The following is a 13786-nucleotide window of genomic DNA, read 5'->3' as shown; positions in this document are numbered from 1 at the left end:
AATCAATCAAAATTACGGGCAGGCCGGACGGATTCGGGCTGTCAATAAACGTCACTCTTCATTAAAGCGAGCAACCCCACCCCAAGCAACCCCCAAGCATTTGGCCGGTTTGGGCTTCCTTCTGGGGCCCGTTTGCTGACTAGCTGCTTGGGGCGATTGATTTGCCTCTCACAAGACACCAAGCACAAGTTCCAGGTTTCAGTGGACCAACGAAGAGACCTCGTTTAGATCTTCCGATGGGTCGATTGAAGGAAAAAAGGCGGTTAAGTTTACTTCCTACCAACGAACCGATATTGGAGCAGTTGCTTGTCGAGGCTGTGAAAGATCACCTTAACACACAGATGCACTCACAAACACACACGCACACACACACGCGTACAAACACTAGCAGTACTCACGCAACACTTAGCGCCAAACGAACGTCGAAACCTCGCGATCACGTGTGTGAGTGATTGTGGAAGGGTGGAAAAAGTAACACCACTTCACGGAGCCGCCCCAGTGGGGGAGCGAGAGAAGAAAAACACAAGGAAAGGCCTGCAGGGCTTGGCAGGTCGATTGGCGCGAACAGGTCTGTGCGCGTATTGCGTGCAGCTTTCGTGTCCGGCGCTGGGAGAGGCTTTCCCCTTCCTATCAGCGAAATGTTTGAGATTATTTTTTAAAGTATCTATTTCAGATCACTTATTAAGGAAAGCGCCACTGTTAATTAAACGCTTCACGAAACCATCACACCAACTGCTGCATTATCCAATATTTCCCACCGACGCTACGCAATGTTTACCACCGTCGACGTCCTTAAAGCTATCGAGCCAGTGCCATCGCCGGTTTGAAAGGAATCAAAACAAAAACACTACGCCTCCATTACACAGCTTTTCACTTTACAGGGACGGTGTTAAACAGTTTCACCCACCCGCGTTCTCCAAAGAAAGCTTTCGACGCAAAGAAAATCGATGTTCGGTTCGGTTCGGTCCGCTTGGCCTACCCCTTTTGCAGGCGGCAACGATGGTGGCCGGAGTCGTGGCCGTTCTGTTCACAATCAATTTTTTTTGTTTTAGTTTACACGGAACGAGCGCGCGTCTACTACACACACCACACAAAACGCGCACGAACGGTGCGTTTCGTGTCCGCCGTGATGAAGAGATAAATTCAAAATGAATGGAAGAATCGCGCCGCACCGCACGAAGCAAACCGTTTCCGAAGGGAGCCCGTCCCGAGTCGAGCGGCTCTCGCACCGACCGGTTTCGAGCAGTTTACGCTCTCGCGGAACGCGCACGTTTCTCGCCCGCCGCTCACTGTCTCGCTCTAGCGCGAGCACAGACCACCGAGAGCAGTGTTGGCGGTGATAGGTTGTTTGAAAAAATTTGTCACATTCACCTCACCATAATGCGCTCGAGATGATGATTGTTTTGCTGTAAAAGTGTAGAGAACTATAAAAATCCACTCTTTTATACATGTAATTCTCAGCCATAACGCTACAACAGCTCTTGAATTTGATCCGAATTGCTCTAGCACGTAAACCGAGAGCAATGAAAGCAATTTGTTCCCACTGAAACGTTCAATTTTAATGCAATTGGCGCCAACATTCCAAACCGCTGAGCATGTGCATGAGCACAAGCCAGGAACAAAATTAGCATCTGGTAATGATGGAATCGGTCACTCGCGACCGATCGCACTCATCTGCTCAAACGATCATCAGCTGGGCCTAAGATCATCGGGCCAATCGGACAGACAACACAGCAGCAAATGGAAAGCGAATAGCAAAAAGCAAAACAAAAAAACGGCAGCACCAGCATCATCGTGACACATGCTCCGAATTCGTGGAAAAGTGTTCACGGCACTGCCGCCACCCCAAAAGCATGTACTGGAGCGCCAGCGGTACACCAAGCGGTAGTATGAAGTCACATGGAGTCGCCCTGTCGTTTTAATCGATGAATCATCTGCACAAACCTTCGATTCTGAGCGAGGGATTGAGCGCTAAAGAGTGCTGGCATGTGGCATATTACACAATATAATACGGCACCGGAGGATGATTCACGGTCGGGTCGCTCCTGCGTGCGAACAGGAAACGGTGTGTCCCGGGGGCAATATATTCTAGCGTCCAAATTTTTCCCATGAATCCACAATATTCAGGCGGCTAACGTGAACGTCTTTGCCGCCTCGATTAGTTACTTCGTGAGGAAATAATCTGTTCCACTTTCCACTGGCTAACGCAATCTAGTAGCAGAACAAAGGTTGATGATCAGCGTTAAAGTGGCGAATCATCGCAACAAAGATAAAAGACAGTGTGGCCCTATTTTGGGGACCCTAATGTGCCTAATCTAAATTAACCGAAATGCACACTAATCATCACTCCGTTGTAAACGGTGGTAAAGTGCTACGTGTATTTAAAACAAAATTGATTCTAAAGTTGTATTCGAATCTTGCATGGTAAATCACTCAACAAACTGCTTGATTGATTATCATTGTTGGTACATGTTGGCTCTAAGGCATCAATTTATAACTGTGTGCATCAATTGGTGTATCTAAGGCACCAATTTATGGCCTTAGGCCATCCAAATTTTACTCAACAATGTATAATAATCAATTTCTAGGCATTATGATAAAAATTTAAAGTCACATTATAAGAATAGTAACATATTATGTTTTGTAAAACATCTGGTAAATTTTGATAAAAAAACGGTATTTTAAACACCGTAATTTAACACTAGAAAACGCATGATACCTCAGAAGACTACAAGTATTCCTCTATATACGCTAAACGTGCTAAACGCGACTTCGCGATACGCAATTTTTGTTTAAACTAGACTTTTCTTTGCTGAACGGTTGAAAGCCAACCCCACAAGTGGTACAGGCAGGCCTGGACCGACGATGGTTGTTGCGCCAAAGAAGAAGAAGAAGTTCTTTGACCAATTTGTACTGATTTCACACATCAAATGTCAAATGCAAAATAAATTCCGTTTTGCTCGAAATTTTTAAAACGCACAAAATTGTAATCTTCGTCTAATTTAGTAGCTAAAATCTACCACTTCAAGCAAACTATAGTAAATTTAAATATAATTAGACTTAGGCTAATATTCGAAATACGCTATTGCCTCCGTTCCGCACCAATCAACGTATATCAAGGAAAACCTGTAAATTGCATTGTTTTAAACCGCGTATAAATTGAAATTCTTAAATTTCAAATCAGTAAATTATTGATTATATGACTTGAACTGACAATCTTATGGACATAAATCCCAATATTGACCTAGAGTTTGAAATTAATGCCTCAGAGAGGAAAACTCGATAGCATCGAGAATTAAATTGGTGCCTAGGAGGCAAAATTTGGGACATGATGCCAAAAATTAGCACAAAAATAATCAATTTAAAATAATACTACAATCAAGCGACGTCAAAGCTTCAAAGCTAAGTATAAATAAGAGAAAGTTTGTAAAAATTCTTTTGTATTACTGAAATTCTAGCAAATCCATATAATTCCGAGAATCATCAATTTGTTCCACATGCTTCGTTTGGAATTTTTTATACCAAATCGCTCCCCAAAGCAATGCAATAAATCGTTGCACATTCGCATGCTTCCCATTGATGTCACCCAATCATCCCCAGGGTACTCTCGCCGACCCGGAACAATACAAAAACCCTGCCCGCTCATTGCGCACAGCTCATTGTATTATCGCGCCTTTGCAATTGGATTTCACGCAAATGACGTTTTCGTGGCAAAACATTTTAGCCCGCTAGACGCAAGCGGTCCACGTAACCGTAGCATTGTGTTGCATAGTTTAATAGTTTTGCCCCCTTGAAGGACACCGGTTAATTAGCAGACGGGTGCAAAACTGCGCAAAGCGCTTTAACAAGGCAAGACCCAAAGGCCCGCCCTCGGGAACCCAAAGTTCCCAAGTTCAGCCATAATATTATTGTCGTGCCATCACTTGGCAAACCGCGACCGACCGCGACAGCACCACTATCACAAATCGATGCGCAAGTTTATTGTTTAAAACGAAGAGAAGGAATAACAAAACAAAAACTGTTGACAACAACACCCTTTCGACAGGGGAGGGTGGACACAAACAATATAAAGCGTGACCCGGCGCAGCAGACCCTTTACGCGCGCGCTCTATCGCGGCTCACACAGTGAGAGGCGGCGCGGTGGATGCTGCAATCACGATCCAATCCCTCATCGCCCTGGGTGCCAGAGTTCGATGGCTGATTACAAACACACCACAAAGCGGTTCCGCGGCAAAGCGGTTGCGTCTCGCACGGTGCTGACGACTGTTTGTCTTGCCGCGACCGCGCGTAACCGAGACGCGTGCAGGCAATAAGTGCATCCAGTCGCACCACGGACTACTACGGACACTGAGAGGGCAAGCCAGCAATCGGCGGGTGGTTGGTTGCACGCAAAAAAGGGTAAATAAATAGTAAAATATATCACTACGCTGCGCTGGGCGTTGTTGTCCCAGGTGTGTTCATCCTGCGCGAAATTGCACTTTATTGTTGCTGCCAAGAACACACGCCTCATCTAGGTCGCCCAGTGGGGACCCGCGTACGAGCAAATGGGGGAAACCCCCATCAATAAACCAAACTCGAAATTGCAGTGCATTTTGGACGCCGAGGGTTTTATTAGTAAAGTCCTCTGAATAAATAATCGCTCACCGTGCAGTAGCACTGAGGGAGAGAGAGAACGTGCTGTAGCGTAGGACCCGCTTGCTATTGGTTTGCCATAATTTATCCCCATGTTTGCAACGTTTCCTCACACTTTGGCACAGCATTTGTTTACCTTACCACCAACCTGTAATGGTGCAAAAAAAAAACGGAGCAGGAAAGGAAGGCTCTATTTGAAATTTGATTGATATAACTGGTGGTCTGTGAAGCGTGTAATCGTAAATAATACAACATGCGCGGCACAGTTCCTGCCCGACCTACCATAGTCAAATAAACTTATTGCACCTGATGGAAGGTTTGAACATATTTTCTGCACCCAACCCACGGGGAAGATGGAGGGAAAAACACAATCAATGGTCAGTGGCTGTTGATTGCCGAGTCGCAAGCAGGCAACAGTTCGATGCATTTCACCGATAGGCAAATGGCAGAAATAAACTATCCTTACTCTCTCTATCTCTCTCTCCCCCTCGTTCTTTTCTATATCTGCAAACACATTCAAAATTAAATTTAAATGTAAAACATGGTTTTCAAATTCTCCCCGTTTCCTCCCTCCCTTCCCCAACCGCCTCCAACTAAACATACAGAACGTAATGCTGCCTCTTTATTAGTCTGCATTGGCTCATTATTAACTCATAAAAATCAATTACACGTTGCATTTGTGTTTGCTACACCATCGCGTTTCCCCGGGGGGTTTGTTTTTTATGCTTTGCTCTATTTCATATTCAACACGAAAGGAGAAAAAAAAGTCAACAAAAACATGCCAAAAGGTTGTTTTCAACCTCTGCCCTGCCTGAAGCCTTGTTGTGGTACGGGTAGTAGTTGTTCTGCTTTCTGCCCAGCAACGACTTCTTTCGTGGGCAGCAGCAGCAGCAGACACACAAATGGAACAATAAATTTTCACACTACAGTACAGTACGGTGTGCTGGAGGAAATCGTTTAAAAATAGTGCTAGATATTTTATTAAATTCGCAACTATTTGAATGATCTGTTTAATAAAAAGGAATTCAAATATGGTTGATAAAAAGTAAATGAAATGCAATACTTTAAGCATTGAAAATAAAAAGGCTCGAAACATCTCTATCACGTACTGTATAGGGGCCTGCCTGTAGGGCAGTAGTAAGCAGACCGATGCCTTGGGTCAACATTATTCTCCCGCTTCAGTCCGCATTAAATCCGCCGCTCCCAAGTGCTCCAAGAAGAAAAGCTGTACGCTGAGGAGGTGCTAATTTATCTATCCCGCTCCTATCCAAATAACCCATAATTGCAAACCGATCGCAATCTGTGTGCCAGCCACGCAGAGCAACGAGGCTTTCACTACGCCCACAAGCACCCACAGCAGGAAGGGTCCACTAATCCAGACGGGGTCCAGTCGGGCCTGCAATTTCTTTTCCCATCCGATTCGCGGTGAATGGGATTTTGCTGGCGCGAATCGATTGCAACAATCGGAAGAACATCGGCCGCTCCAAATCGGCTCTATTAACGATACGTAATGACACTGAATCACGCTCATTTCAAATTAACAATTTAATGTACCGTCGTTTGCTATGCGCTCGCCACATAGTTAAGATGCAAAGGATACCGTCCCGCAAACCCTTCGTGGGTCGCTTCAAAAAATGCTCCCAAAGGGACGAAGGTTCCCCAGCTTTCAAATAAAGCACAATAAATAAAGAACGCATCGAACGACACGAGCGCGTTTATCATTTCCATCACGTCACACGTGTTTCCCCCAGGGAGGGAATGGGGCAGGGAGAGATTGATTATGTCCATTGTGATGGTTTGGCATGTTGCATTTCACTGTCAAGATATGTTTTTGGGGGCGCCCCAGCTCCGTGGCCGGCGTAGCAAGTACATTAATTTGCAATGTCCCGCACCCCGGTGGGATCGAGCTGCCGGGACATAGCGGTTGGGAATTGCTTTTATTATCCATTCGACCGGTCTCATCAATTATTGGCTTTTTCGAAGGGGGTTATGGGGGCTGTTGCTTTGCTTCTGGTTTTGTTTTATTTTTTTGGCGAGCATAATTTTTTTGTTTGTTTGACATGATTGACGCATTTTGTTATGCGTGCCAAAAACAATCGTACCAAAAAAACAGACACAAACACAATGGAATACATAAATATTCTTTTATGATCGCATGTACGGCAATAAATTTAAATTATTTTCCAACTGCTTTGTATAATTGTATATATTTTTCTTATTAGAATTCAATATTAGATTCAAAAATAGCCCTGTTTATACCTTTTTTTGGGGTAAAAAAAAACACAAATTTCCCCTATTCAACATCTGGTGATCGCTTTCCCCGTACCCGTTGCCAATGGTAACAAACCGTAGTGCACACACAGAAACACACAGACACGCTGCAATGCAATTCCATTTGCCTTAAAAGTGCATCCAAGCGCCAGTACGCTTCATTTTAAACGACACGAACAAAATCATGGCTCGCGCCACAACCCTGCAATTGCATTGTGCATGTGCGCCAAAGCTTTCCACCCTCCCATCCACCCAGGACAGGGGGGGGGGAGAGCGCGCGCGCGCGTGCTAAGATCCACCTGCAACCCACCACCCCACGACCATCACCCTCCTCCCGCGCAGACATGCTCGCTCCGAAAAAGGCTAATTGTTTTAAAATTCAACAAGTCACCTGACCGCGCTCGGCTCTCTTTTCCACTCCTCTAACAGCACCCTTATCTACCCCTTTCCTTGGATGCATGGCATGTGTGCACGCGCGACACTTGAGCGCACCAAATTGTAACGCATCATGTTCCAGGCAGGATGCTCCGCTCTTTATGCTGCTGCGGGATGCTGCCGAGTCGTGTGCAGTTGAATTCTTTCAAAGCAAAATGAAGAACGTCTTCGCGCAGTGCATCGGGGGATATCCTCTTTCCCGGTTCGGTCCGGGCCGGTATGTCTGGGGCCGCTCCAGAATTGGGCAAAATATGAGCCTCTTGTGGAGTAAATAAGGGTGGAGAAGCTGGAGGGCTGGAGCCCGAGGTACACCTTTGCTGGCGAGATTCATGGCAAATGGAGAAGAAGGTGGCGAAGGGTTTTTTTTTCTTCTGCTGAAGCTCGCTTGTGGAACGATTTGCCCATTTGTGGCGAAGCGCCACGGCTACAAATATGGTACGCGATGGAGCGGTTACCGTCGCCCCGGCAGACATTGGCGACGGGGTGTAATTTTATGTCTTATGTGGGCTTTTCCCTCCTCTTACGTCTGTTATAATTTCTTTCTCTCTCTCCTCATTTCCATTAAACTAAGTCTTGAACATGGTTCGGGTGTCGTGTTCGTGCCCTGGTTCAAACATATTGCTCAATTGTGTGCTGTTGGTTTGCCGTTGTTACAACTGTTTTTGTGTTGTATCCGACCGCATGTAGGGGGCTTGGTGGTTTGTTCGACACTGTGATGGTGATTAATTATTAATTACTTTTTTGAAAGCAAGAGAAAGCATGTCTCATTACATATGGACACAATTTTGGAGGAATTTTAAAAGAACTTTAGAATTGGAGTTGGAAATTCAAAGGGAACAGAATCGCTACATTGTATGTAATTAATTTAGTTTAAGAATTCAGTTTTAAAGACTTTTTACTTCAAAACAACCTTTCTATCGCTCCCGTTTGCTCTCCTTTTTCTCGTTCAATTACTTTACATCAAATGCTATAAATTTTTAAGTTCTAACAAAAATAGCATGTATAACATTATTATCAAAAACACAAAACAAATATGCCAAAACAGTAGAAACAGTTTGCTCGATTTAGCAGTTCGTTATTTTTAGAATCAAACATATTATTTTGCCTATTCACCCAAAGGAAGAATATTTTCAAATCAAATGAGAGTGCAGAATCTCTATCTTACTTATAAAAAGGCATACATTTCGGTCCGTTTTCAATATTTAGTCCTTTATTCTTATACGTATTAATGGATTCATGGCAGGGATTGTGATCCATCAAGAGAATTTAGCCATATAAATCTCATAATTCAATAGTTTTAACTTATTTTCTAATTTTTGGATCTACACTAGAGTTGTGCTTAATAAATATTACGAGACGATTCAATCAAATAAATCTTCAGTGATGAGTAATGCGAAGCTTGAAACTAATCTTTAAAGTCATTCATATATGTACAGATTCATAGAAATTTGAAAGATGTATGCATATTTTAAGAAATATTGATCTCTAAAAATATATAAATCTCTATAAAAAATAGAATCTCTAGAAATTCATGAATATCTCAGGCGACAACATTAGCCTTTTTTCTAAAAAAAGGTTTTCGGACGAACATTTTAGCTCAAACCCTCAACTTAGCACTCGTAACTACTATCTGCTACTACTTTTAACTAAAACATTCAGATTCAGCTAATCACTTTGAAGATTCATTCCGATTCATGAATCAGAATCAGAATTACCCATCTCTAACCAACAGGAATCCAGTTAATTGATGCAGGATAAACACAAAACAACATTTGCTGTAGTCTATATTGTATATTTTTTCACAATATGCTCCCCGACCGCTTTATACCCCGACTTTTGTATACAAAATACTACTTAAATGTTCATAAAATACTTCCTATTTTCATCTGACTGTTGCTCACAACAAAACCCCAAAGCTTCCTCTAACATATTTATCAACAAAACAAACACACACACACACATACACAGACTTACCGCACGAAAGCGCTGGATGACATCCGACAAACGCGCACCGGTGCAACCGTTTATCATTCACCATCGATGGATCCATCGTGCACGGACCGGCAACGTACGCGCTGGGCACGCACCGTGCGGAAAACATTATGGTATTGCAGCATCCGGAGGGAATAAAAACCAAAATAATGTTAGCTGTTGCAGTACCGCTGCCCATCATCATCGCCTTACCTTCCGCATCATGGTAAGATGGAAGTACAGGTCGAATTCAGGCACCATGCACCGGTTCGATCTTCATCGGTGTCACATTAGCAAGCTGAGCACGCGTCAATCGATCGGAGATCGGAGCGAAGATCGAGAGGGTTGAGGGGGTTAGATGTATTCCCTACGCGGGATGCAGCTTCACCGCACAACGACAGCTGGAATATACAGCGAGACACGCCGACCAGCGGACAACGATCAGTGTGACATTTTGATCGCAAAAAAAACAACAAACGGCCGATGACAAACCGGTGGGGCACGAGCGAATCACGCATCACAACAAGAGAGAGAGAGCAAAAAGGCCAGGCTGTCGTGATCTGCAGTAGCAGCAGCAGCAGCAGCATCATCTCACCACCTCCGAAGATGTTCCAGTTTTGTGTGGTGTAGATTCATTTTTTTGTTCTATTTGCTTGCTAGCGCAGTTAACGCGTGCCAATGATCAAACACAATCCTCTTGCAGCACAGTGGCAGGCGATCCGAAAGCAAGTGGCACCACTCTTTCGGCAGATCCGTGTGTTTGATCATCTAGCAACCATCTGCCACCACCCTTCTCCACTACCTTCTCCAACAACACTCTAGTTTTGGGAGCATTTCGCACAAGTCCTCCACAAAGAATAGATCGCTGTCGCTGGATGACACTGGAGAACGATGGAAATCGATCGAATGAAGGGTTATACTTCGTAGCACACACGCGTACCACACACTACCCACACCTTAGCGCTTCGGACTGATATCTAACCGCTCTCACCAACGCTACGCAGCTAGGAGAGCTACCGTGATTTGATCCCGCTGCGTTACCATGGCAATGAAGCTGACAGCAGACCCAACAGGCACAGGCTTGATCAATGTGCACATTTTCAATTGCGACATTCTTCTGCCCCAGCTGCTGCTGCTGCTGCATCTCACCACCCGAACCCAAAGGCACGGATGCACCATCACGCGGCGGAACGCGCAAAACGAACGGACAGATGAACGCTTTCGAAACATGATTTATAGTGTTTGGGTATTCGGGTTTCCTTTCGCTCCAACTGATTTTACCGGTGCTGAATCTCCTTCTCTTTTTCCCATTCTTTCAGCATCTGATCAATTTGCTGCCCAGCATTCCCAGCCTCCCAGCATGTCCCCTTTTGGGACTGCCTGTGTGTGCCTGTGCCACTTGATGCAGCAGATTGAACGCATTGGCCACGTTTTGCGAACGTTTGATGCATCCTAATATTAAATAGCCTCTCTATCTCTCTCCTTCTCTTTCTGTGTGAGGGAGAAGCAGGATGCCTGCTTTCCGAGCAGAATTAGTTTCTATCTTAACTAACTTGAAGATGACGAGCAGATCACGCTTCACGTATAAAACATATCATACAAGTACATAAACAAACAGCTTAGTTTTTAGTATTATATTAACAATTAATCACACCGAACAGAGACAGCACAATTTATTATCTCATAGTCTAGTTGTTGTGCGCCAAAAATGAACGCATGAATAACCCCTCGTTTAATGCGTGATGGGCAATCCCCAAGTGAGTTTGAACTTGGCCCCAACAACTTGGCCCCCGGGAGGTGACGGTCACAGCAGAAACAGAGCAATAATTGGCACAGCGTCAAATGATGAGCGTGTATCATCTTTCTGACTAGCTGACCAATGGCATAGCAGTAGCGTCATGCTGCAACCAACCAGTAGCTCCAATATATTATTCCCGAGTTATTATAGAAGTTAGATATTAGATATTATTGCGTCTCTTTAGGATCCGGCTCTAATCCGTATTCGAAGTAGCCTAACAAAAGCGTACCAGTTTCACACCGAACGGACGTAAAATAGGAGTTCCCATACGAACAATGCCATCCAATAAAGCTATATAACCGGCTACGGCGCTACTGGTGATTGGTTACCGAAAGGGTTCGGGCTTCGGGCACTCGGTAGGTGTGAATTACTCGTCTAATAAGGGAAGCAGCAATTTCAAGCGAGGTTTTACACAAAGGGCGCCCTCCCTAGTTGCTCTCAATTCACTTTATAGGTGTCATAAAACTAGAACTTCTAGCTTTAAACATCCTTCAAGGTCATGCTAGAAACGTTCGTGCCCATTCTTTAGCTTCTCCAAGATAAGGACCTAACCTTGAACCATGGATCAAAACATCAGAATGCTCCTAAGCGTCGTACAGGGGATGCGTTGTTTTATCCTTCACGTAGCGACACGCGCGTAATGTGTCATTTTTTCCGAGGAAAATTATGATCACGTCTTTTAAAAATCTTGAAGCAAAACGTTGACTTCTTTGACTCCCCAAAGTCGCTGCCGAATGCGGTGTAAAGCAGCATGCATGGTAATGATTGTTGAATCAATTTCACTCCACTAAAGTCAGCAGACTTTTGCACATCCAAAATCCTTCGCAACACATCCGAAGATGAAGAAGGGATATACAACAAAAAAAAACTATACCAACGACATGGTAAAGCACAAAACAATGCCACACTGTACTGGGGAAGGTTTCTTACTGGTGCTGCTGGTGCTGCAGCTGCACTCTCGGCGCGCTCGGTGGCAGTCAAGTGTAAGTCGTGCTCCAGTTGTCAGATTGGCTTTATTTAGTGTCGTTTGAACTGGTTCCACTGCTGCTCGTGCTGGAAGTTGGCGAACGTTAGAAACAGAGCGCGGCAATGGCGAGAATGGGGTGGGGGTGCACTGTTTCGACAGAATGTGAAGAATAAATGGCACACCATTGGGGTGTGAAGATTGCAATTGAATTTAGTGTTTCTTTGACATCTTACTCTCGAGCGACGGGCATGAACAAGGGGAGTGACTTTTCGTTGCTGTTATATGCCATTCAATGCTGGTTCTTTATCGATTATTGGTTATTTAACACTTATGCCCGAACGGGCAGCATTTTGTGCTCACGTCCACACAGAAGGTCAACGGTTCACAATCACAGCAGCATATCTCACTATATTCTACGGCCAACGGTCTTGAACGAAGATAAGATTTCTAAATGCGCTTTGCCGGATAAAAAACCGAGCAAACCATTTGATTCTGTTGCGTGTGGTCATAGGCCGACGATTAAACCACCTACACCTTCGTGCTAGAATGCGCTGCCAGCACTTCTGGCACGTCTGTAGGTGGTTGTCGCTTTTTGCACGATCCAGCCACTTCCAGAAGCCCCGGCTCGGTCAGCGGGAAGTCGCAGGTTATCTTGTCCCCGGGGGCGACGTCTAACGCGTCTAGCTGTCCAGGTGGACGGACACTGGACGGGAGCGAGTCGGAAACTTGCTTCCTTGCTGCTGTCGGTCACAGAAACGGTGGGATATAGCATTGGATGATGTTATTATTTTATATGTAATCAAGTACTGTCATTGTTTCCTAATGTAATATCAAGTAACACACAGTTTTTGACAAAACATTTTTGAATACTTCTATTTTATTTACCTTCACAATTATGTTTCCACCTTTTTACTGCTTCGCTCTATAAATTATGACTTTTTAAACGCTGCCTTCACCACCACTGTGTCGTACGAAAGCGTCGGGGCACGAATTCGTCGTCCGCCATGGGTTGAATTATGAGTTTATGGTTCTCAACCTTTTTGTCCCCCGTTTGCGTCGTGGAAACCAGCTGGCGCTGTCCGACAGATCTTGAACGGACTCACGATCAAACTGCAAGGGAACACCCTTCCTTCCTGCCATTTCCCCTTACAACTGTTGAGTCGAGCCGAGCCGAGCTGAGCAAAGCCGAGAGCAAAATATCAATTAAATAAAGGCAAAATTATGAACACAATAAATTAGATATTCTCACATCGATTATACATTCAAATGTCAATTAAATGCAATTACCCGACGACGACGTATTCATGTTATCTGCCAATATGTTCGGTTCCCCGTTGATCGGGGCGACCTAAACGTGCCCTTCTTTTCTTTTCCGATTCTACCCTTTTTCCACCATTCTCAACGCCACCGTCGCTCCGTCGTTCGATCGTGTCCCCCGTGAACTCAACAAGTCAAGCGAAGCGTCGAATTACCTAAAGCAGCCAGGGAAGGAAGAGGAAAAAAACACCAACCCATTCAATGCAACGCAAACCGATGCATGCACAAGTGCATGTGTGATCGGCTAGGTTGCAAAGATGCAAAGCGTGCCGCACCCCCGTGATGGCCATTTTCAAGACGCGGACAGGGGCGAAATGCTTGAGATGGGAATGAAAGCGAGCCAAAACGCACAAGAGAGCGAGAGCGAGAGAGAGAGAGCAAGCGTTGCCCAGATA

The 13786-nt window shown here is 44.7% G+C and overlaps 1 protein-coding gene across 3 annotated transcripts in view; it reads right to left on the bottom strand.

Annotated features, from left to right (window-relative positions):
- The window catches only part of LOC120948416 (BMP-binding endothelial regulator protein), a 68898-nt gene extending 67729 nt beyond the window's left edge, over positions 1-1169 (bottom strand). The window contains exon 1 of one of the 3 annotated variants that reach the window (XM_040364699.2): positions 908-1169. The gene's annotated coding sequence lies outside the window, so the exon portion shown is untranslated. The other 2 variants (XM_040364700.2, XM_040364701.2) reach the window with 2 other exon arrangements.
- Between the last annotated feature and the right edge of the window lie 12617 nt (positions 1170-13786).

Source organism: Anopheles coluzzii, chromosome 2 (genome assembly GCF_943734685.1).
Source record: "Anopheles coluzzii chromosome 2, AcolN3, whole genome shotgun sequence".
Classification (NCBI taxonomy): domain Eukaryota; kingdom Metazoa; phylum Arthropoda; class Insecta; order Diptera; family Culicidae; genus Anopheles; species Anopheles coluzzii.
This window is presented reverse-complemented; position numbering and strand designations above follow the sequence as displayed.